The sequence below is a fragment of the Mustela nigripes genome, chromosome 6, assembly GCF_022355385.1.
Source record: "Mustela nigripes isolate SB6536 chromosome 6, MUSNIG.SB6536, whole genome shotgun sequence".
Taxonomy (NCBI): domain Eukaryota; kingdom Metazoa; phylum Chordata; class Mammalia; order Carnivora; family Mustelidae; genus Mustela; species Mustela nigripes.
In genome coordinates, this window is record NC_081562.1 from 79,773,322 (window position 1) to 79,799,629 (window position 26,308).

At 37.2% G+C, this 26,308-nt stretch overlaps 1 protein-coding gene across 4 annotated transcripts in view; it reads left to right on the forward strand.

Annotated features, from left to right (window-relative positions):
* The window catches only part of TMEM117 (transmembrane protein 117), a 476,788-nt gene that overhangs the window by 242,956 nt on the left and 207,524 nt on the right, over positions 1-26,308 (forward strand). The window lies entirely within an intron of this gene.

Sequence of the window (26,308 nt, forward strand, 5' to 3'; positions counted from 1 at the left end):
TTAACAGAAACTTCCTTGTGATGTTCTAAATAATTTTGTGAAGATTGTTGTTTTTGACCTGTGCAAGTTTCAGGTAAGGAATATTGTCTGGCCTGTCTCAGAAGACCATATGAAAGATTTTTAACAACTGTTGTTATTTTTAAAAATTTCTTTTTCACAACACATCTTTTACAATTTTATTCATATTGTTTTATTTTTATTTAATTTTTTGATTTGAATACTGGTGACACCCAGTTAACATTAGTTTCAGGTATACAACATAATGAATCATCATCTCTGTATGTTATGCTATGCTCACCACAAGCGTAGTTAGGGCTTTTCAAATAGTTTTCTACATTTATTTTCCTCATTGAACCTACAAAATTAACTTTGCATTGCTAGTATTTATTATTTTAAGCCTACAACAAATAGACAAACCATATTTCATGCTGAGCTCATCTGCCAAGAGAGTAACTTCCTGTTTCATTTAACATTTTTGGTGGGGCACCGGGGTGGCTCTGTGGGTTAAGCATCTGCCTTCAGCTCAGGTCATGATTCCAGTGTCCTGGGATCGAGCCCTGCATCAGGCTCCCTGCTCAATCGGGAGCTTGCTTCTCCCCTGCCTGCCATTCCTCCTGCTTGCGCTCTCTCTCTTTCCCTCTGTCTCTGTGTCAAATAAGTAAAATCTTTAAAGCATTTTTTAAATTCAGGTATAGTTAACACAGTGTTATATTAGTTTCAGGTGTGCAATGTAGTGACTCCACAGTTTTATACATTTCTCAGTGCTCATCAAGATAAATGTATTCTTAATCTCCTTTGTCTGTTTCACCCCCCCACCCACCCACCTACCTCTCCTCCAGCAACCACCAATTCGTTCTCTGTATTTAAGGGTCTGCTTTCTTGTTTGTCTGTTTGTTTGCTTTTGTTTTTATTTCAAGCTTTTATTTAAATTCGAGTTAGTTAACATACAGTGTAATTTAGTTTCAGGAGTGGGGTGCCTGGGTGGCTCAGTGGGTTAAAGCCTCTGCCTTTGGCTCAGATCATGATCTCAGGGTCCTGGGATTGAGCCCTGCCTCAGGCTCTCTGCTCAGCAGGGAGCCTGCTTCTCCCTCTCTCTCTGCCTCTCTGCCTACTTGTGATCAGACTGTCAAATAAATAAATAGAATCTTTAAAAATATATATATTAGTTTCAGGAGTAGAATTTAGTTGTTCATCACTTACATCTCACACCCAGTGCTCATCACAAGTGCCCTCCTTAATGTCCATCACCCATTTAGTGCCCCCCGCCACATCACCTCCATCAATCCTCAGTTTGTTCTCTGTATTAAAGGTCTGGGTTTTTATTTGTCTCTTTTTGTTTCTTAAATTACACATGTGAATGAAATCTTACGATTTGTCTTTCTCTATCTGACTTACTTTGCTTAGCATTATATCCTCTAGGTCAATTGATGTTTTTGCAAATGACAAGATTTCATTCTTTTTTATGGCTGAGTAATATTCCATGGTATATACATGCCATGTCTTCTTTACCCCCCAAAAACCAAAACACTCATTCAAAAAGATGTATGCACTTCTATGTTTATTGCAGTGTTATTTATAATAGCCAAGATATGGGAGCAACCCATGTGTCCATTAACAGATGCGTACCTCTGTTTTAACCATTGGATTAATGAAGTACAATATGTAGCTTGAAAGTTCTAGGTCCTATGAGTTTATAAGAGAATCTCAGAGTACAAAGAGCATAACTCTCATAAAAATGGAACATGTTAACCTTTGTTGACACCTCTCATAGGTGTAGTTAATCATAATTGGCGTTATTCATCTTCACTTGAAAATGAGAGGACCTACCAAAGCTGAGGGTGCCCTACCTAAACAAGACTTGCAGGGACATGCCCCTATAAATAGTGTCCCAAGGAACGATTGTTGCAACTGTTACTGCCCTTTCTGTGGATAGCTTTGTCTTACCTGTGGATACTTTTGTGTCTTACCTAGAACAAATGTTTTCAGGAGACAGGAAACCTGCTACTACTGTGATCATCCTCTAAAAATATTAAGGAACTACCAAGGGGTTTTTATAGCTCATTTTTGAGCCTCCTCCCATACCTGTTCAGTTTTAGAATGTTAATAGAACAAAGTACCAAATGGATCCCATTCCATTAACTTTAAAATCTAGTTTTGAAAACTGATTTATTTTATTTGTAATCAACTAGATAATAAACCAAACGTCAGGGAACATGGCTGACTCAGTAGGTAGTACATGAGACTTTTGATCTCAGGGTTGTGAGTTTAAGCCTTATGTTGGACACAGAGCTTATATAAAAAAATGCAAAAAATTCTTCAGGAAAAAAAAAAAAGCCAGATATTAAGAGAAGGCTGCCTCATGTCACAAATTTCTGTTTCCATTGGGAAAAACTATTTAGAAGGAAAACTATGTCCCTTCTAAAACTATTTCCCTTTTAGAAGAGAAAGTAGAAGGAAAACTTTAAACATGTGATTTCCATGAAATATAAGGTGATACCTTTTGAAAAATTTCTGCACTAACTGGGATTGTGATATTCTTTTTTACTGCATTTTATGGTGAATCTGCTTAATAAAATGGGAAAGAGAATTCAGAAATTTGGATTCTCTGACCTTGTTACATCTGGCTTATCTTCCACAAATAATAATGCAATCCACTGAGCCCCAGTTTGCACATTTCTTTAAGGGGGCTAATAGTTGTTATCCATGTTATAGGTTTTCTATGAAGATGAAGTATGTGGTCCCGTGATGCTGGCAGTGCGAGGGAGATATAAGTGCTTTATTGCAGCTGTTCATGTTTTTCCCAGCTTATCCCGGGCCTTTGGTCCAGTTTCTAGACCAAGGTCTGGAGTTTTCTCCAGTCACCCGTGTTAGAACACACTAAGGCAATATGATCCATTACTTCCTGACTTCCATGCAACTCTGCGCCTGATCAAAGTTAGGGGAGAAGCACCAGACCAGCAAGCCCTAGGACCTTACGCTACAGTTTTCAGGCTTAAGTCCACCATTTGATTCAGAAATTATTTTCTTTCCCGTGACGACATCATTATTTGTTTGTGGCCCAATTCTATCTAAACCCTCCCCAGACTTTCCCTCAAGACAGTGTTTCTAATACCATATGTGGCTCTGCCCCTATTTATTAGTTTTATTTTTTTAATTGGGATTTTTTTCCCTTTTGAATTATAAGGTGGGGTCCAATTTCTAGGACAGCCTTGAGAGGAAAACGCCTGGAGCACCTTCGACCAAAGACCTTTACCTTTTCTAACTGGATTTCTACTGTGGACTCATCTGCCCTACTCTTGTGGCTTAGCAGAATACAAATAATTCCACAGTTCACCTGTGGCTTTTCTCTCCCTCTGAGGTCTGGCTGACCTTCATAGTTTTTCCTAAATCTACTACTGTAATGCCTTCTATTTTTGCTAGCTAACCTGGTAACTTTTTACCTTTTTCAATGCTGTAGATTACTGTGATCAATACTTCCAGTACCACCGAGGTAGGACAGGACTGAGAATCAAGAAAACTGTGTTTGAGGTTTAACCCAGTAGTGTGATCTTAAGTCACTTCACCTTCTGGGGCCTCCCATGTTTTTCTTTCTGTAAACGGAGAGAGAATCAATCCAAAGTCCTTTGCTGCTTATGTTATATGAAATATTGACCTTTCCCTGTTAGACACAGAGATAGAAATGGCAAAAGAAACACAGTGCCCTTCTGATTTGAAAGTACAGTCACACAGGGAGGCTTCCCAGAGCACATCATTTCTATTCCCATTTTTATTCACCGACTAAGTGGTAAGTTTCCATATAAATATTTATATGTCTACCTATGTGTGCATTGATAACATTTTAAAAAATAATAGTTTTCCTCATGAGAGGAGTCTGAGGAGCTTTGACCTTCATTTGTCTATAGAATTCTCATCATGAAGTGAATATCAATGATGAAGGTGACTGTCATGGAAAAGTAAGTGACTATTTACATTTCCAATAAAAGTGTGCCTTTTAATGTATTTCTGAAATGGAAAATTTTTCTTTTATGGAAATAGTTCAGAACTTCCCCATGGTTTTAAAAGGCATACTGGGACTGATACATTCCCCAGGCATAGCTGATCTCAACTAGTCTCACAACTGTCTTTGCCCCTCACACTACAGAGCATCAGACTCTACTAGGTTCAATTTCCTGGGCCATCCTGACTATTCTTAGCTCTGTGGGATGCTTCATGCAGAGGACCAAAAAACAAAAAACAAACAAACAAAAAAAACATTATCAGGGTTAAAGTTACTTTTTTTTGTCAAATAGATTTAAAAAAAAAAAAACAACTTAGTAAAAAGTAATACTTAAAGTGGTGGGTGGTATCCTTCAGCACTGATCTGTCCATCATGTCGACAGGAGCAGAGAAGAGCTCTGTCATGAAATTTGCCCACACTCTGTCATTGAACAAGGAACAGAGGTGTTGGCCCGTCCCATAGCACATTTCTCTCGTTTTACCATCCCTCCTTCAGAAGGGGTCACAAGCTCTACTCAGGTCTAAGATGACAGGTGAGGCTGAGGACGTCAAGATGGCGTTTGCTTCTCCTTCTCATTTACTATCAGAAGGAAAAATCACTTCCTGTCTCTCTATACCTTTTCCCCAGCTCCTGCTTCTTCCTGCTCTAGTGGCTATTCTGTTACAGCTATAAAAGGTAACCTGGCTTATGATAGTGATAGGGATATCAGAGTCCAGGTTTGAGGTTCATGGTTGTGGGTGGGGGAGGAAGGGCACACATGAGGTGAAGTTGAGTTGTGACCTAAAGGTGATGATAATATGATAAAAACTGAAGTCATAAAGCATTTTTTCATCATAAAACCAAATATGATATATATCAAATCCTAATACTCATGGGATCTTAGTTAGCCTCAACATATTTTTGAAAGGATTATCTGTGGACTTCTGTGCATGTGTGTGTGCTACTACTAGCTAAGCTTCCACCATAAAGAGATGTCATTCATAGAAAAAAACAATTTCATTGTTTGCCAGTTGGATTTACCTTTCTTTCACATTTTTATAGTGACCATTTCTTTAAAAACTGTGTATGATTTTAAGAGACTTTATTTTTCCTTTTTGAAATTCAGAGTTCCATTAGAGCTAGACAAATGTAGTCAATATGTTCATGTGGAAATGCCTTTAGATTGATAAAATATAGCCCTGGTAGTTGGATTATAACAAGAAATAAAATTTTAATATTTGCTTAATTTTCTCTATTGAATCTCTCAAGAATATAATTTTTAGAGAAAGAAAGCATTTTTTTTAAGATTTTATTTATTTACTTGACAGAGATCATAAGTAGGCAGAGAGGTAAGCAGAGAGAGAGGAAGAAGCAGGCTCCCCACGGAGCAGAGAGCCCGATGTGGGGCTCGACCCCAGAACCCTGGGACCATGACCTGAGCCAAAGACAGAGGCTTTAACCCACTGAGCCACTTAGGTGCCCCAAGAAAGAAAGCATTTTTAAAGATATATTTCACCCTTCTATTTTAATTGTGCCTGTTTCCTGTGTAAATACTGTATGATCCCTCTAAATATTTGATTTTGATTTTGCCTTCCTATTTTTCACACGTTTTCTATGTCTTCAGAGATTGTGTAATTCATATTTATATTGTTATTACCTTTGTTCCAAAAGACTGTTAATTTAAGAGGTAAAGCTGATTGGAAACTTCCTGAGGGAAGTTCCAGCACCACTTGTGGCACTCACCACAGTACCTGGTGTGAAATAGATGCTTTAGAAATCTTCACTGAAGAATAAAGAGGTCCTAAGAGTACATATGCATTAAGCTCCATTTCTTTTTTCTTGTTTCCTTCTTGCTCCCTTTTGTGACCCAGTGTCATGAAATGGACACTCTAGAATGCTGAAAAGGTGGAGGGAGAACTAGATAGTTCAGAGTCTTCCCATGCCCCTGCCCCTCTAAGCTTGCTAAGCCTATTTCCATAGCCAGGAGGACATATGCTTGTAAACACCCTTGGATGGAAGTAATAGATTGTTAGTGTCATTATCCCCAAATTATGATGTATTCTTTGGGTCTAAAGGGTGTTCGTAGATAACATGAAGATGGAGTTCCAGAGATCTTGCCAGAGGGTTCCTTTAGTGGTCATAACTGCTGTCAGTGGTATAGTTTTGCTCCTGGCTCTGGGGATGGAAGGAAGCTAGGTTGAGATATATCCCTTCAGCCACTTAAGCAGAGAGCCATTACCACATAAGACAGAAATTGGTTAGACTTCAGTGGACAGAGGCAGAAAAATTAAAGAATAGTGTATGCTTGAGAATAATTTCTACTCCTGAATTAGTATTTATTTATAAATCTGGAATAGAATAGAGGGAGAGAATGTTTCTGCAGCTCTGAGAGTAAAATATTCCTTCTGACTTAAAGTTAGAAAATATGAAATAACATTTTAAATTATATATACATACTAACTTAAAATCTGGCAAGAGTTTGTGTTGGTGTCCTGTGCTCATTGCTTATTTTTTATTACTATTTCATGCTCACTATGGTAGGGTTGTGATTATCTCTGTTATTTTCATATCACCAAATTAATAGTAGTTTATTTAGTTTAATATTGTCTATTATACACCTTCCCTTATTTTGTGGACTGCTGTGCAGATGTGAACATTGTCAGTGAACAATAGTTTATAGTATAACTGACATCATATCTAGCTTATTTTTCTGTCTGGAATTGAGCTTGGCAATTCATATTATGATCAATGCCAGTTTTCTAATTATTTCTCTTCCACTTATATCAAAATGGCAGAGTAAAAAGCACAATTGAATTGATTTAGTATCTGAAATAAGGTAGCAATAAAAGCTCTGCTGAATTTAAATAATGGAAAAGGATTTATACCATGATAGACAGACTAGAAGGATCAGAGTTAGCAAACTCATTGAGCAAGTATATATGACAAACAGAAGGACACAAATGAGATATTTAACCACTGGAGCTGGACTCAAGAACTTGACATTACTCTGAGTTTTTATCATTTGCTCTTTTTCTCTGCCTGTTTGTTGGAGCTAGTTCATGACCTCAGTTATCTCTATGATTGGTTAACCACATATTTGATAAGTCTATAGTTTTCATTTCATTATTTTGTATAGTGCAAGCATAAACTGGATCAATAATTTAATGAGGTCATAATTTATTCTATCTAGAAAGATTCTGTGCTGAATGAGAATCCCAATAAAAGAGCATGCATCACAGATCTGGGGGCACAAGATTTGTTGAGGAAGAGTGCTTCAGAGAACCCTGTAGGGAGATGAGAGAAGCAGGAGAGAGGTGGGTAAGGAGGCAAGGGAAGGTGTGGTCAATATGGTTGCAGAGAAAATCTCCCTTTGGCCTAGTACACTGGGTGGGTGTTATGTTCTTGGGGAATGGAGTGTACCAGTAGTGCAGAGAATCTGGGAAGGGCATCAACACAGACAAACCCAAAGGACAGTAGATTTAATAGTATTTGTAACTGTCAAAAATCATTGCCAGTTCATTTGGCCATTTGATCGAAACAGACAGCATAAGAGGAGAATTATTTTTTATATTTCCTTTTTATCCATTAGAAAATTTAGAACCAAATATGGTCATTTTACTTTTGCACATATAAATATTTTAATGTCTCTATAAATATTTTAGCATTGTGTTTCATGTTCCTTCAAAATAATAAGTTCTCACTAAAAAATTAATAAGACAGGAGAGTCTAACCTATTTTCAGAGAGCATCACAAATGGTGATCAAGAATCTTTTAATTTTCAGGACCCTTGGATTTTTAAAGTATTAACACTCTGGCAGGAAATAAAGAATTTCTGAGCGAAATAGGTTGTAGCACAGAGATGTTTAAGAATAGGAGCACAAATTCGGGCTCTCCTCCAACTCTTCTAAATTCAATGTCTATAGGAAATTCCATAATATGTTATAGGTATATTATATGTAATTTATATTCATTTATTAAAAATTTATGGACTATTTTATTCTAAGCATGAAAGGCGTCTATGGAAGTGTACTGAATTGAACTGCAGTAAGATAGGAAGACATGATGGCCATCACTCACAGAGACGTTCCCATAGAGGCAGGACACGTTCCCTGTTCATCTTTCCCATTCCCAATGCAGTTTCAGCATCTTTCTGTTCCATTATGCTTTATTTCTATTACTTGGTTTATACTTCCTCGAGGCGGGTGAGGAAAAAAGGGTTGTCCACACATTCTTTATGATTTTCCTAACATAATACTCAACACTTTTAAAGTACCATTGATCATTTTCCTGAAGTTTAAATAAAAGCCAGGAAACATTGGTATTTATTTTTCCTTTGGAAGTCATTGTACAATGAAATGAATATTGTTTGCTAATATCAGCATCGATTAGAATCTCAGAAAAGAAGCTATGTACTTTTTGTTTTTTGGTAAAAGTGATTTTATAAGTAGTCGGATTAGTTCCCTTATAATTTTTTAAAAACTTTTATGTAGTGCCTCTTCTTGTGGGCTATTGCTATTTCTGTGTGTTCGTGGGCATGTGTGTAAGTTTTCAGTTAGTTTCCAAAGTCTTCAATGTTTTCAACTACTATAGTATCCTGCCAAGCTGAATAATCTTCTTAGGAATATTTAATCACAGATCTTAATAAGATGTGGAATATAGACAGAGAGTTTGTTTCATACTTTTCCCCCAGTGTGTCAGTAAAATTTGTTGAATTTTGTCATTAGTTTGGGCAAGGGGAGTGTGTCTCTTTTTAGGTGCTAAGTGATAGTACATCACATCCCGGCCAAACTGTTACTTTAAAATTTTAGAAAACTCAGCTATTTATTCCTATTTGCTTTTGACCAATATGAAAGCATCTTATTTCTGGGACTAGAAGAAAACAAAAGAATAGCTTTGTATTATGCTATCATTAAGAGAGATACTGTAGGAACACCTGGGTGGCTCAGTTGGTTAGGAGTCTGCATTAGGCTCGGGTCATGATCTCACAGTCCTTGGGATCAAGCTCAGTGGGGAATCTGCTTCTCCCTTTCATTTTCCCTCTGCGCACGCGCGCTCTCTCTCTCTCTCTCAAATAAATAAATAAAAGAGAGTGCAGTTCTTGGTTATTTAAGCGCAAAGTTTTGTTTATATGAAATTGCTATCCTTTAGCAATTGTTTGCCCCAAGGATTTTTAGAGCAGTAAAGATTTTTATATTCACAGTGTATGTTGCATTTGTAGTTAAATGTTCTATAAACATCAAAAAGAAATTTATAGCAATGAAGCGCCTAGTACTTACATTTCATTGCTTTAAGGAAATTATTACATCATGTTTCAAGAAATTGAAGTATTTAAGTGAGCGGGGCAATATTTTGATAATGAATGGTTAAGTAAAATCATGTTTGGCATATATTCTTCTCTGTGCTTACATATCTGAAGGCTGATTTGGGAAAACAAATAAACAAACAAACAAACAAACTCCCTTTTTGCCCTGGCTGGCAAAATATGTTAGGTTTATCCCAGACCTGGGCCTGGCTCCCTCCAGTATCCTTCTCTAATCTCTCTAGTTGCTCACTGAACGTCTTTAGTAGCTTGGTGAACATGGTGTATTGCACAAGGTAAGTAGTCAATCAAACATATGATGGTAATGGCACTGAAAAGCTAGGCAGAATATCAAATAGATGCCTTTGACATTTCCAAACATATAAAATACAACCGATGACTAGGTCCACATCAGTAGTTTCTTTTAATACTCTAGCCCAGAGCTCACTGAAAGAAAGTTAGGACACTGCATGTGCCAACTTAAAAATTCCAAATTGTTCTTGACTTCTAAGCAGAGGATATATGAGAAATAATGCCTAAGTGAGTCAGGCGCTTGAGATGAAATAGGGAACCTGGAGAGAAGCCATCTGTTTTCACTGAAAAGAATAGCACCTCTCATAAAGGTTTTAAAATACATCATAAAAGATACCGTGAAACTGTAGCTATTGAAGAAAAATGAAACCTAATAATTTTCAAGTTCTGACTACTTTTTTCTTTGACTTGTGTTATAATTATCCTAATTTCTATTTGGCATTTTCAGTTTCAACTAGAGATGATAGAATCAATAGAGGATTTTTGGCAAATCTGAGTGTAGATTTTAAAAATTGCTTTTTATTTTGCTTCAGCAAAAAATTAGCAAAATGAACCAATTTTCTGCCTAAGTAGGTGCTAGATATCGAAACTCATTCCTTCATTCATTGAATGAATATTTGTTTATATAGTGACCTTACAGTTTATGATAAGAGTTTATTATTCAGTTCTTCTGAGTATTAAAAAAGGATTAAATATAATTAAAATTGTAAAATTGTTGAAATTTATTTACTAATCAGATTGATTTTATTATATTGATACAGATAAAAATATCTTTTTCAAGACCATTTAAAGTTCATTTTTTTCTAAAATATGAAAATAACATATATCCATGTATATTAAAACAAATTTTTTAAAAAATTATTTTGATTTTATGAACACTTAAAAAGCGAGCATACTAATTATTCTTGGTACCTGTTAATATACTGTAGGTTTTTAGCCTTATAAGGTAATGTCATTGGTATCTGTCTGAAAATGTTGACACTTCCAATTGACTATGTCTGGAGATCATAATATTTTTGAGAAAATACTTTCTTTAGTCTCAAAGGACCTCTGAAGCTCATAGCATATTCTATTAAAATGGGAGATTGTACAAATTCATTTCAGTACGATTTTAGTCCAGATACTTCCTCAGATACCATCTTTTTGCTTCCATTCAAATGACTTTTTTTTCCACAAACTTATTTTCTACATAATACAACTCATCAAGTAAGTTGTCTCTGTCATTTTTTAATATTTTACCCAATTTTGACGCTACAAAGTTACAGACCTATAGTGGTCCAGGATCCTTCTGAGGGTCTCACTCACATACCCATGAAATCTATTCACTTAATAAATAACAGAGCAAGCTCCTACAGAATAACAACAGATACATGAGAGATAAACATTATGACACATTAAATAAGGTAAAAACGGTTATAGTATCATTGCATTTAAAGTAACCCTCCTCTTCCTGAGGGAACCTCCTTCAGGCCTTGCCTCAACCAGCCTCTCACAAGACTCACCGGGCTGGCAGGGGCTCGTGCTGAGCCGTATGGAGTTGCTGTCCTACATCCTTTAGTCTACTCATGTCTTCCCAAATTGCTTTCAGCAGCCTAAGTCATCTTTGTGAGGTTTTAATGAGTGACAGTAGCTTTCTGTGTTCAAGTGGCATAAATAATAAATACTGGAGTTGCAAATTCAAATGCCCTGAGGGCCAAACCCGCCTAGTAAAAGTGTGAAACATCTGGCCTGAGATAAAAGGTGTATATGGGGTGCAGGGGGCAGCTGTGTTGAATCAGAGAGTCTATTCCCTATGAAGAGGTATCCAGATTCATTTGATTAAAAAAAAAAAAAGAAAGAAAGAAAGAAAGAAAGAAAGAAAAATACCAGGAACGTGAAATAGGTTGTACTTTCAGCACTAACTCTGCTCACTGGTCCTGTGTTTTCATGCTTCATAAACAGGGAGCATTCAGCTGGACACTGACACTGGTCAGGAATGTGGAAAGGTCAGTGTGAGGACCGTACCTGGGGCACTTGCTGTTCTGGAATATCTGCATCACACCTCCTAAACCTGTGTGTCCTCTGCAGGGTTGGTCCTCCCTGTTTGTTATAACCTCTGACACGCCGGGGAGCCCGTGCTCTAATCACAGCTGTTAGGACAACCAGAGTCCTTGTTCCGCTTCGGCCGTATTCCACCCAAACAGTTAAAGAAAGCGCAAGGGGGAAAAAACAAAAAACAAAACAAAACAAAAAACACACACACACAAAACCCCTCCAAAACCAAAAACAAACCCAAAACACCTCACCCTGTTTTCATAACACTTTCTGGAGTGTTAACGATGTGCTCGTTATTGCAGGCAGGTTGGCCACAGCCAGTGTGGGTGCAGAGAGCCCTAACACTCATGCTGTATTTGTTGACTGACTGGCTGGCTGTGCTTTTCATAGGGAAATGATGTGCGGATGAAGACTTAATGACCATGTGTGTGGAAATCTTTTTTTTTTTTTTTTAAAGATTTTTTTGTTTATGTATTTGACAGAGATCACAAACAGGCAGACAGAGAGGGGAAGCAGGCTCCCCGCTGAGCAGAGAGCCTGATGAGGGGCTCGATCCCAGGACCCTGAGATCATGACCTGAGCCAAAGGCAGAGGCTTAACCCACGGAGCCACCCAGGCGCCCCGTGTATGGAAATCTTAAACGAATATAAGTATCATTAAAGCGCCAGTGTGTATTGAGCTCTTAGTTTCTTTATAGGCACAATGAACCAAACTTATTACTTAGTGGGTTTCCCCCACTTGCTTTCCTGAATTTCATAAGGCATTTCCCCCCCAAATTTGGTTTTTTAAAATTATTTAATTATTTATTATTTATTAACATAATGTATTAATAGCCCCAGGGATACAGGTCTGTGAATTGCCAGGTTTACACACTTCACAGCACTCACCATAGCACATACCCTTCCCCAATGTCCATAACCCCACCCCCTTCTTCCGACCCCCCTCCCTCCCTGGCAACCCTCAGTTTGTTTTGTGACATTAAGAGTCTCATATGGTTTGGTTCCCTCCTGATCCCATCTTGTTTCATTTTTTCCTTTCCTACCCCCCAACCCCCCCCCCACATTGCCTCTCAAATTCGTCATATCAGGGAGATCATATGACAATTGTCTTTCTCTGATTGATTTATTTCGCTAAGCATACTACCCTCTAGTTCCATCCACGTCTTTGCAAATGTCAAGATTTATTTTCTTTTGATGGTTGCATAGTATTCCACTGTATATGTATACCACATCTTCTTTATCCATTCTTCTTTTGATGGACATCTAGGTTCCCAAATTCGTTTTTGCATTGGAATGACCCAGGGAGGTTCACAAACAACTGTGCCAGACTCCCATCTGGCTTGTTTGGAGCCTGGGTGTTGGAATTTTTGGAAGGTTTACAGAGCTTCTAATACACGGGCAAGTTTGGGACCATTTCTCTCAGGTGGTTTTAGGAAGTTAAGCTTGGGAATATTTTGATGTATGTTATGGGGTCAGAAGCATCCAGTATCAAAGCTGAAGGCAAATCCCGGGGAGGAACCTTTTGGCGCTGGGAGACTGCACACAAAAAGAAGCAGGAATGAAGGCAAAGAAGGATGAAAGGGGGCCTGGCTTCCGCAGGACTTGCGCACGGCACCGGGGCCAGGCAAGTGTTCAGTGAAGTTTCCCTTGGCCCCAGTGCCAAGTCCAGAACCTACGTTAGGTTCCTTACAGAGCATCTGACTGTGGCTTTCTTCTAATACTTAACAACAGATTCCGCTGAAAGAATGCCAGCCTTGCTATAAAGCTGACCGCTTTATGTCTGGGCCTGGGCTCTAATTATGCAGTTAAATGCCTCTCCCATTATCCGGACAAGTAAGTCCTCCCCTCCTTCTAGCTCATAATGCAGAGAACGGCTTATCATTTTGCCTATTTGAATATAGTGTCATTTCCATAGACTTCCTTCCAGCCAGCCATCCCTCCCACCAGCAAGCGTCCCTCTCCCCCAGTTCTCCATGTGCTTTAACTGGATTCTTTCCCTCTCATTGAATGTTAGTAAGTATTGCCATTCGCCCAGGGGGTGGCTTACTTTTCATAATTACTACTTAGACAATACGGTTGTGAACTGCTGTGAGATAAAAGATAGAGCATGTGTAATTATGACTATTAATATTGTTAGTGTTACTTAATTTAAAAAATTACAGTGTTGCATAAATGGGAACATCTTAAAATACAGTTTGCCATTTGCATTTTCTGAATGAAGAATTTTTACTAATTTTAACATCTTTTTATTTTCATTATGCTGTCATTCCCACATAAATATGAACTAACACCAAGATTTTATATTCACTATTTTTCATAGCAAACTCTTTAGGTGAGGTTGTTGTTTTTTTTTTAAATGAGGCTTTTTTTTTTTTTTAATGAGGTCAGTTTTAAGTAGGTCACTCTAAATTATAAATATCCCTGATGTTAATGTTATGTCATTTGCCAGAATTTTCACTGCTTATATGTTAAGTGATGAAAAATTATGTTAAGTAAGAAGAATTCACAATGAAAAGTTGTATTATTTAAGGAAAACGTACATGTCAACTATGCTTCCCAAAAGATGACTAGACCTTCTTGAGTGTATAAATAATAGCACCTATTTACTAAAATATGTCTAAAAAGTAGTGTTGAAAAATGCTGAATCTTAAAATCTTGACACGAAGTAGGTAAATTTGAGTTTTTAAATGCTGTTCAACTTTGTCTCAAAATTTTTCCCTTCTGATGGACACTGAGTTCCAAATATTATTAAAGTTTCTCTACCACTATTTGAGGCAAAAATAAGACCCGAATTTCAATAGTTTTCTCACCAGATGCTTTTAGTCCTATTTATTTTAGTAAAGTCCAAGAGACAGATGTGGGTGAAGGACTAATTTTTTATTCTCTAAAATAGATTGTATGCAGGAAAACATGAAGGGGGTAGAATTTGGGCTAAAGACAGCATTCAGGATGCTGACTTGGGAGCAGATGAGTGAAGATGACATTTTCCTAGTCAATGACAATTATCAGGAGTCTCTCATCTGCTTTTCCTGCTGCGTTTTCACAAGTTCATTGACTTGTCTATGAAAGTAAAGCTTGGAGTCAATTAAGGTACGACAACAAAGGAATTCAATAGCAAACCCAGGTAATCATAAGATAAGGTAAATGTAAATTTTAATTTGGAAGTTTGAGAAAACAGCTGCACAAGAACAACAACTTTTGATGTGAAGTGGATCTTGACAGAAGCTCAGATCCCTGATATTTCAGTCCTGTTCATTTGTCAACATAAAGGCGAGATAGAGTCTTATGGGATTAGGCATACTCTGTGGCTAAAAATATAGTCTGACATTTCTTGAATGCTCTTGACAAGACTCCACATAAAATTATATTAGTATTCTTTCCAACCAAGAGAAGATTTTTAAGGGAGGCTGTGTTCTTTTATTCAAATTCAAATTTAATCCTTGGTTGCCGTGGCATCCTAAAAAAATTAATCATATATTGTTGCATTTTAAATGTTGGGTATAGGGTGTTTTAGTAGAGATGGAAAACAATAAACCTTAGAAATGTTCTTGTAAAAATTAAATTGCATTTTGGAACTTTTAAAAAAAAGTAACAAGGCCTACCAAAAGCCAATTACAGAGATCCCACACAATAGGAAAAGTGATCATTGACCATGCTGTCAATAGCTGTCAGTGTCTGCCCTGCTCTTTGGCACCCTCGCTGTGGTGCAGCTGGCTGACAGATTGTAGCTAATGTGCAAGTGGAGAAGAAAGGTGGTGTGGAGGACCAAGGGTCGCATAATACAAGATGCCAGCAGCCTGAGAGACTGGAGTATTGCATGTGTGTGACGTGTGTGACGGCTGGTGCCGGTCAGAGGGAGGGATCTGCAGAGAAATCCTGTGGTCACTGGGATGATTGGGATGGGGGGGCGGGTAGATGGAAAACACTGAATGGAGTGAGAATTGGATGGAATTGTGTAGGTCCTGGGATGACACTTGAGCATTAGAATGGCAAGTGAAAATCATTGTTCGTCACCAAATACCGTAGCTAGAGTAATGGAAGGCTGGTACCTGTAGAGCTCCAGAAAGTTAAGTGCTTCTTTTCCGATGCAATGTCTGTGACTGCCTTAACATCCCCCTGCCTTCCCTTTTCCTTCCCTTCGAGAAACATCCTTTGCCAGCTTCTTGGACTTTAGCTCTTGCTCTGTTTACTTGCAGGAAAAACAGACTGCAGTGTCCAATCATATTATTTACTCTTTAAAACCTTTTAAAAAACAAAACAAAACAAAACAAAAAACAACTGCAGATGGTTTTGTTCTCCAAAACAAACGCAAAGGTGCAAATGGTTAATCAGGCTGAAACAGAGAGCTGCGCTTTTGAAAGCTTAGCACATGCCAGCCCTACTTTTGAGGTTAGCATTTTTTTTTCCTGAAGTGTGGGTCCATAATTTTTAATGAAGGCTTTGCCCACTCATGCTTGAAATTCATGGGTATAATGTGCAGCCAGATAATAACAAGATTTGGTGTCAAACTGTGAGGCATATAATTTCTGCATGCCTGTGAATTAGCACTTGATACCCTAAAATATATTTCCTGTTCTCTCTGAACATAGCGGTCAGAGTAAAAACGCTGACAAAATTGTTATTAATTGCTTTGTAGCGTTGTTGGAATCATCAACATAATGAACTTAATTGGGATGGTTCTTGAGGTACTGAAAGTAACTTGAAAAAGGAATCGAAGTTATCAGGTGCCTGGTGAGAAACAAAGTGCTGATGTGGAAATGACAGAGCGGGCACAGAAACAAATGGAAGCAATTTAGGGTAATGCTTCTCTCCACCCAGGTTCCTAGTTGCAAATCAGAGAGCAGATGAAAGCACCAAAGCCCTGGCTAAAGGAAGGCAGGGAGAAGTGGCAGATTGTAAATTAGCAGGACCCTTCCACTAACCTGGAAACAACATGGCGTTTCCGGAAGAGTGTTCCAAGGATAAAAATAAGTACGGAGAATGTGTAGATGTCCAAGCTACCCCCTGGAGGATGGCTCACGCATTCGTAAGCAGCGTTAACTCTTTTGAATCTCCAGATCAATTAAGTGGCAATTTACTGAGCATCTGAATTACTTTGCTTGTGTATTCAGTAAATTACATATGTGTTTAGAAATACATATATGCATAAACATATACTTATTTATATAATTCGTATATAGAAAAGTATATATAAAAATCCAGGTTTTTCCACTTTTCCCTCTCCTTTTAAAATTTTTATTTTTAAAAGACTTTATTTGAGAAAGAAAGAGAGCATGAGTTTAGGGGAGGAACAGAAGGAGAGGGAGAAGCAGGCTCTCTGCTGAGCAGAGTGTCCCAATGATGGGAAGGAGAAGCTCCATCCCAGGCCCTGAGACCATGACCTGAGTTGAAGGCAGACGCTTAATTGACTGAACCACCCAGATGCACCTCAAAAATTTTGTTTTAAAAAACAAATACTAAAAGGAAATGATTGGTTACTGTGCAAAATAATCCATCTATGAAGCTTATTTAAGAAAGAATACTATCGGTTTTATTTAAAAGTTTGAATTGTACATGACTTTCTAGGAAAACAACTATTGAATAATGTTGAATTTCATTATACTGTTGTGAAAATTGAGTAATATTGGTAATTTAAAGAAATTATTTTGGCTGACATATTAACATGAATATATAAAATTTATTGACCTCGCATGCCAAAACCTTTTCTAAATGTTTTTAATCTATTCATTTATTTAGACCCAGTGCAGTTAGATGTATTTTCTATTATTCCCATTTTATAGTTGGAGAAACAGAGGCATTGTTTACCATTGGGTAATGGGATTATTATGGATATGGGGTAACACTTCAATATTTGACACCAAAAATAGATTTTTTCCCTACTTAATATTTAATATAAATGCACCTTACTTAGTCCCTGGAAGTTGGTGACTGTAACTATGTGTTGATAAAAACATTTCTGAAGTTTGTTGCATGTGTCCCTATCTGAATAAACAAAAATGTAAGTTAATCTTTTACTTATTGTGAAAATTACCATGAAAATGATACTGAATTTGCCTAGAGCTGGGTTCAAATTTCAGTTCTGTTACTTAAGAATTATATGACCTGAAACTTGGTTTCTGTATTAGTAAGTGAGTTTCTACTTACCTCTTTGTGAATTACTTAGCATGAAATGTGGATTATGGTAGGCTATCATAAATGCTAGCCATCATTATTATTTTTATTGCTCCCATTTCCTTAAAAAGAAAGTGAAGCTAATGGGATAATGTCTCCTTTATAGTGGCTTTGTAAATTAAATCAATAGTAGAGTTGTGTAGGCTGATAGTCTAAACGTGTATGTGTGCGTGACACATCTTACACAATGCTTAGTAGTTAACATTCAATAAGCACATAGATTAAATGAGTTAATGCAGTCAGAGCACTTAGAAAAATGCCTGGCACACGGAAGCTTTTGTTATATGATACAACTATTATGATGACTAGGTATCATTTAGTTTCCATTCTTTCCTTTGTTGTGCTGTTTCAGTTATTCCTTATTCTTGCTGATTTATGGCTATGGTAGATGTATTCATTTATTAATTTGTATTAACCGCCCCCTTGTGCCAGGTGATGTGTTAGATCCTGATCACCAAGATCCATAATTCAGGAAGGTGAGGGAAGTGGTGAGATCTGCTACACGTGTTGGTCTGAGGCATCTGTGTAACACCGGGGTAGAGGAATATAGTCCCCGGTTGGATGTGGAAATTCAGTTGGGCTCCATACAATGATTTGGGAATCATCAGAATTTATCTATTACTTGAGACTACTAAAGAGAGCTTAAAAAATAAGGGTATGCTGTATTGGTGTTCTAGAAAACATAGACATTCTAGAGAACTACATGTAAAAATAACTAAAAAATGGGGTGCCTCAGTGGCTCAGTGGGTTAAAGCCTCTGCCTTCAGAGTCCTGGGATCTAGCCCCACATCTGGCTCTCTGCTCTGCAGTGAGCCTGCTTCTCCTTCTCTCTCTCTGCCTGCCTCTCTGCCTACTTGTGATCTCTGACTGTCAAATAAATAAATAAAATCTTTAAAAAAATAAACCTAAAAAATGAAATTGACAATGAGTAGTCAAAGTCATAAGAAGGGAACCGCGGCAACTTTGGGTGCTGCATGTGGACAGGGCATTTGTGGTCCACCCCGACCTTCAAATGCCCATTTACTTCTATTGAGTTGGTACTGTGTTTTTTCTATAGGCATTCATACAAACTTTGGGGTGCATGCTGCTGCCTGGTCCTGTTCCCCACTTCTAGGATTCCTCTGAATGAAGCAATCTGAATTCTTTCCAGGAGTGGCAGTTGGCATCCTGCCCTCAGGTTGCATTTTTTCTCCTTTCCCAGAACTGAATGGTGTTGGACAAAAGAACTCATCTCTGATCTTTTCCATTACAACTCTTCCCTCCTCCGTCATTCTACCTGTCTCTTAGCTCTTCGGGATCTGACCAAATGCACACCCATGAACTGGCTGCTTGGGCTGCCTTATTCCAGAAGCTTAGGTTGCCAAAACTTGACTGCTTTCACAAGTTGCCACTGCATCTTCTCCTTTTCTTCTTTACAAATGTACTTGTTTACGACAGCATGAAGTTCCAGTGATTGAATATCTGAATGAGGTTATGATAGTTCCCAAATGGAATGAAGACCCATCATGCAATGGCCCGTGCACTCGTTCCCCTGAAAATATTTCTGATATTACCTTGTCTCCATTTTATAAAGATAGACTAATGTGCATTGAGTTGTGTGGCCTTCTGCCTGGGTGTTACATACTTCCCTTTCTCAAAATTAATTACCGACTCAAAGATAAGGATCCAAATAGCTTCTTCCAAGTGATTTTGGACCCTAGGAAAATTTTCACTGAAAAATCTACACTGATCAGTGTATTTTGACTAGTCAGCAGAATTGGGTAAATCCTACAATAATAGCTCGTGGAGCAAAGACCCTTCCTAGCCAAGCTCAGCCCTCTTTCTTTGGTTCACTTGAATGTCTGTTGAATAAGGCATTTGCCACTTGATGAAATGCGCTGGAAGACTTTAGCAATGGCATGCTGCAAAGCTCACATATTTATTCTTTAGAAGAAAGAGAACAATTTAGTAAATTCATAATGTTAGCATTTTAACAGAAATCGAGATACCAGCCACATTTAAGAAATAAGATTAAAATTCTTCAGCAGTGAGAGTTCATTTTTAAATAGCTCACAAAATCTTTTCATATACTCTTAATAACTTCTGCCTGCAAGACAATTTCATGACATAACATTTAGAGACATAGAGGACTTAAAAATTCTCTAAAATCTTTTTTTTTTTTCAAGACGATTTCTACATTTATCTAGCAGTAGTGCAGAGTTTCTGTCTTTAGTTAAGACTGCATTTCTGAAATGATCTGTTATTGAAGTTACAAAAAGATAATAGAATCAGCCAGTAAATAAATTCTTATCTTTGCATGCTTTGCCTTTGAAGCAATAGGTAAATTTGTGACACTTTGAAAGTACTAAAAAGATTCTTGATACTCATCAGTTTTATTTGTGAGAATTTATAGCTTTGAACATGAAATGAGAAAAACTGGCCATATTTTACTTAAGCCAGAATGTTAATTGGAAAAACTATTTCATGGACTCCTCCCAGAATGGAATAGGAAATGGTTAGCATCATCCAGTTGTAGTAATTTCAAGCATTGTTGGTTGTCATTGATTAGCCCATATTCGGAAGATTTCTAGGTAGCATCCTGATTACTTTCTATGTTTGAAGACAAAGATATCTAATCTTCTAGTGGCATTTTGAATTACTGAATCCAGTCATCATAATATGCCAAGTCAACCAGATTTTTTCTTTAATATTCTCTTGTCGTTTGGCATCAAGCCCTAAATTGGAACAACTTCTTGTTTTTCCCCCTTCTCAGACAGAGGGATCCCAAGTTATTGAACTGGCTCCCAGGGATACTGAGGGCATGGGGCAGGAGCTGGAGAGGGATTGGGCATAATGTCTTCTCTATCCCCAGTGGTCCTTGAATGAGTGGAATACACACAATGGAATGAGAGAGATCAGAGAGATAGGACTAAAGGGCCAAAATATAAACCAGAGCCATGGAACCAGACCACTCTGAGAGACTGGACAAAAATCCTGTCAAAAGCCACAGGATGGAAATACAGAGAAAGAGTTTTGAAATGAAGAGAATAACCTAGGAACATGCCTTAATTTCTAAAGCATAATGGGGGGATTTTTGAATTAGGGGGCTGCCAATCTTAGATTTGTTGGGGTGGACAGTTGAAGCAGAAGATATGAACACAGTCACCCTGTCAATATTCTGAGAATTGCTTAAACCATGGTTGGATGGTATATTTTAACCATATTCATAGTTAGTAGCACTAACACCTGTAGTTGAAAGAAAGGAAATAAATTGAGGGTCGCCTGGGTGGCTCAGTGGGTTAAGCCTCTACCTTCAGTTCAGGTTACAATCTCAGGGTCCTGGGATTGAGCCCTGCATTGGACGCTCTGCTCAGCAGAAAACCTGCTTCCCCCTCCCTCTCCCTACCTGTGGTCTCTCTCTCTCTGTGTCAAATAAATAAATAAAATCTTTTTTTAAAAAGCACTAATCTATAGAAATAAATGTCTTTAGGAAGAATAAACATTCTGTGGAAGTAATTTTGGTGGAAGAGATGAAGTTTCACATTGTGCTCAGACCAGTTAGGCCAAAATCAACCTGAATTTCTTGACAATGAACAGTCTTTGGGGGAGAGCCAGCCTGAGCATTAAAAATGTTTGTAGTTTAGCAAGTTCAGTTTTTATCGGGTGAATTACAGAAGACTGCTCTGTCTCTAAATGGATGAATCAAAATTTCTAAAATAAACATGTTTTACTTCTTAAGTGGTCATGCTGCTATAAGCCTTGCAGTTAAAAGATTATATTTATTAGCCCTCTAGTCAAATTCTTATGTTAACACAAATTTAACCATTTTGCAAAATCTTTCCCATTGGATGAATAAGAGAAATTTCAGCACAGAATTCTCTAAATGCTCTGTCTTTGAAATTAGCCTCCCTACCTGAATTTACAAGGCTTCTTATCAAATATGAAAATAGTTTAAAATATAACCAGAGACTGTCAAGATTTAAAGCCTGTAATTTTTTGTTCCAAGCTAGTATTGTAGGTAGCCCACTGCAGCTCCAACTAAATGTTTGTTGAATGCATGCTTTTTTAAAATAAAGATTGTCATATCTCTCGTAACTTTTTGCATCTTTCTTCTACTTCAGTTTCCCAGAAGTTTGGGATCCATACAATAAAGTAGCTCCTGCAGTACTTTTTTTTCCCCTGCATGTATTTTTGTCTAAAATTACATGCAGTCGAGTGTATTTTATTGTGCTAGGTATTCATTTGTGCATATCATAGTGAATATCTCCATAGGTGGTTCTCTGGTCAAATTCTTGAGCATAACGATACTGAGTGCATTGCAGTCCTTTCGGATGTATAGAACTTTTCTGACAAATTCAGGTTTTCAGATGCCTAGGCACACCCCTCTTGGCCCAATGGTATTTGAGATTGGAAGTGTAGACAAAATATAAACTGAGGAATTGAATTATCGGGGCTCTGATTTTCAGCTCTGCCACTTCTGATCTGTGGGGCACTGAGTAAGTTAAACAGCTTCGTTGAGTCTTAGTTTCTTCCCCAGAAGAGTAATGAAAATGACATATCCATGTACATGTTTCAGAGCTTGCCTTTCATAATACAGGCCTGGTCTGTGTAATACAGATGTATAGCTCAGAGCCTTGCACAGTCAGAACTAAAATAAAGTTATTTACTCTTGAAAGTTCCAAACAGTTCTTTTATTTCCCAAATTCTTATATTAAGTTAGCCCAGGTTAAAAAAAGAAGAAAAAGAAAAATTTTAGACCCTGCAGAGTTGATGATCTGCCTTGGGGAAATTACTCCTTATGGCTATTTTCCCCCCAAAACATTTTATTTGTATAAGAGACATATGGGTGTTATTGAACTAATGGAAAAGAAAAAAGAAACATTCACTCCTTGTGCCCACCACCCCGAGAAAACCATTGTTAGCACCTTATTTATTTTTTTAAAGAATTTCATGCATTTGTACATTATTATAATTACATTTCAACATTATTTTCTAAATTCCATCAGTTAGCATAATAACATGAGCATTTACTCATTGTTGTTAAAATCCTTTCAATGGCTGCATTATTACTCTGTGTGATTGTAAAGTAGTTCAATTAACCATTCTTTCATTATTAAGCACTAAGGCTCTTCCTACTGTTGTATTATTCTAAATAAGAATGTCTATAAGAAATGAAACTTTTTTACTTTTTTCAAATTATTTTCTTGGTAAAAAATTCCTCAAATTAGACCTTTGGAACCAAAAACTATGTATTTTATTTTTTTTTATTGTGATGTTATATATGCAAGATAAAATTTAACATTTTAACCATTTAAAAAAATATTTTATTTATTTATTTGACAGAGAGAGACACAGCGAGAGAGGAAATACAAGCAGAGCAAGTGGGAGAGGGAGAAGCAGGCTTACTGCTGAGCAGGGAGCCTAATGCAGGGCTTGATCCCAGGGCCCTGGGATCATGCCTGAGCTGAAGACAGACGCTTAATTACTGAGCCATATAGGCGCCCCCATTTTAACCGTTGTTAAGTGTATGGTTCAGTGACATTAATCATTCGTAGTCTTGTAGAACTACCACTAATCTCCACAACGTCTTCATCTTTCCAAAATGAAACTCTATATCCATTAAATAATATCTTCCCATTGTCTCCTCCACCCAGCGCCTGGCAAGCGCCATTCTAATTTCTGTTTCTAGCAATTTTTAAAAAATATTTTATTTATTCATTTGAGAGGTAGAGAGAGACAATGAAAGTGAGAGAGCATGAGTAGAGAGGTCAGTGGGAGAAGTAGACTTCCTGCTGAGCAGGGAGCCCGATGTGGGACTCGATCCCAGGACCCTGGTATCATGACCTGAGCCGAAGGCAGTTGCTTAACCAACTGAGCCACCCAGGCGCTCCTGTCTCTATCAATTTGACTACTCTAAATATTTAGTATAAGAGGAACCATACTTTTTTTTTTTTATTACTAGCTTTTTAGTACTAGCACGATGTCCTCATGGTTCATTCCTGTGGTAGCGTGTGCCAGAATTTTCCTCCTTTTCAAGGCCAAATAATATTCCATGGTGTGTATATACCACATGTTGTGGAGACATTTCATCCATCAATGGATATTTGGATTGTTTCCACTTTTTGGCTATTATGAATATGCATCTATGAGTATTGACATACAAATCCTTCTTCCAGTTTCTGCTTTTAGTTCTTTTTCCAGAAGTAGAATTACTAGATCATATGGCAATTCTGTTTTGTTTTTTGAGTCACAGCTGTACTGTTTTCTACAGTGGACATGCTATTTTACTTCCCACTAGGAATTCACAAAGGTTCCATTCTCACCAGCAGTTTTTATTTTCACTTGTTGTTAGTGAATGTTATCCTATTGCATGTGAAAAGATATTTCTTGTGGTTTTTATTTTCTTTTCCCTAATGATTAGTGATGTTGAATGTCTTTCCTGTGCTTATTGGCCATCTGTAGATCTTATTTGGAGAAATGTCTGTTTAAGTCCTTTGACCATTTTTAATCATATCGTTTGTTTTTTGTTGTTGAGTTGTAGGAGGTCTTTATATATTATGGATATCAAATATATGAGTTGAAAATATTCGCTCCCGTTCATGGGTTGCCTTTTCTCTGTTGACAGTGTCCTTTGATACACAAAATCTTCATTTTGATGAATTCTTGTTTATCTGTTTTTATTTTTGTTACCTGTGCTTCAGATGTCATATCCAAGAAATCACTGCCAAAGCCAATGTCACAAAGATTTTCCACATGTTTTCCAGTAAAAGTTTTATAATTTTAGTTCTTCTGTGTTTAGTCTTTGATCCATCATGAGTTCACTTTTTTTCTTAATGCGTGAACTTTTATATATATTATAAGCTAAAGGGTCCAACTTCATTCTTTCATATAAAGTTTTACCAATACTATTTGTTGAAAACACTCTTTTCTGTGTTGCATGGTCTTCGCACCCTTGCTGAATGAAAATCATTTGACCATATAGGTGAAGGTTTATTTCTAAATTATTTATTCTATTCTGTCAGTCTCTGTTTCTTTATGGCAGTACCACACTGTTTTAATTATTGCAGCTTTGTACTAATTTTTGAAATCAGGGAATGTGAGACCTCCAGCTTTATCTTTCTTCTTAAGGTAAACTTTATTTTTTTTTTTTAAGCCTGAATTTTCTATGTAGATATATGCACATTCATTTTAGGCCAGCTAAGTCTAAAGAACCAAGTAAGTTTTTTTTCCTACTTTCTGAAGGGAGAACAAGAGAATTTTATATCTGGATGGATCAATGCTCTCTTTTCCCTGTGACTTAATTTAAGTTTTAAACTTTTTCTTTTGAAATAATTTTGGACTGATAAAATAGTTGCAAAAATAATACAGAGGGGTTTTTTTGTACCCTCCAGACTCCTTCTCCTAATGTTAATGTCTTATATAACCATAATTCAATTAAGTGAACCAGAAAGTTGATGCTGGCATAATACTATTAGCTAAATATAGACCTTATTCAAATTGCATCAGTTTTTCTGCCAATGTCTTTTTCTGTCTCAAGATCTGATCTGCAATCCCACATTTTCTCTTCATAATTGGTAAAAATCTTGGGAGGAAATAACTTTGAGACCACACAAATATACTATTTTTCCTCAAGCTATTGCCCACTAATTTTAGCATTCATTAGTGGATCTTGCCTAAAAGAGTAGTTACCATGGTTTTGCCCATTGATGACTTTTGCATTTCTCTCATTCCTTCTACGTTTATTGATAAACCTCTTTTAAAAGGAAGTCCTATCCTTCCTTCCTCATTTATTTATTTAAACATATTTTCAATCCTTTTAATACAGTTAAATCAATTCCTACTTTATTTCTCCTGGGTTAAGCTTTTTAACAATAGTATTTAATATTATAATGAAAATGTTTTGTTTGTTTAGTGGGCCAACATGTCACCTCAGGAGACTGTTGCTGACTACCTTAAGTTAGAATCCCCCAATTCCTCTCTATTTTACAAACTGAGAACTGTGATAGAGTTTATCATAGGGATGATAACTTAGAGGGGATAGTCACAGACAGCATTCTGAGACAGTAGCATTTTTGCTGAGACCAGAAGTAAGGAGCCAGGCAAAGAAAAAGTGGAGGGAAGATTGTTTCTGTAGAGGGAATAGTATACTCAAAGTCCTGAGACAGCTAAGAGGTTGATATTCAGGAAACTCAAGGGAGGCCAGTAGTGCATAGAGGGCAAGGCAAAGACGCTAGGGAGATGAGGCAGCTTCTCAGGTACTTGGACAGTAAGATGTTAACATATCTTTTGAGAGAACATAATTTAACCCAGAACACTGTCTCTCTATATATATTGTTTTACTTTTGCGCACCTACCTGTATGGTAGTCTTTTGGGTAATTTTCAAAATCTTTCTTATGGTTAAATGTCCCCTTTTATTTTTTTTATTTTTATTTTTTTAAAGATTTATTTATTTATTTATTTGACAGAGATCACAAGTAGGCAGAGAGGCAGACAGAGAGAGAGAGAGGAGGAAGCAGGCTCCCTGCTGAGCAGAGAGC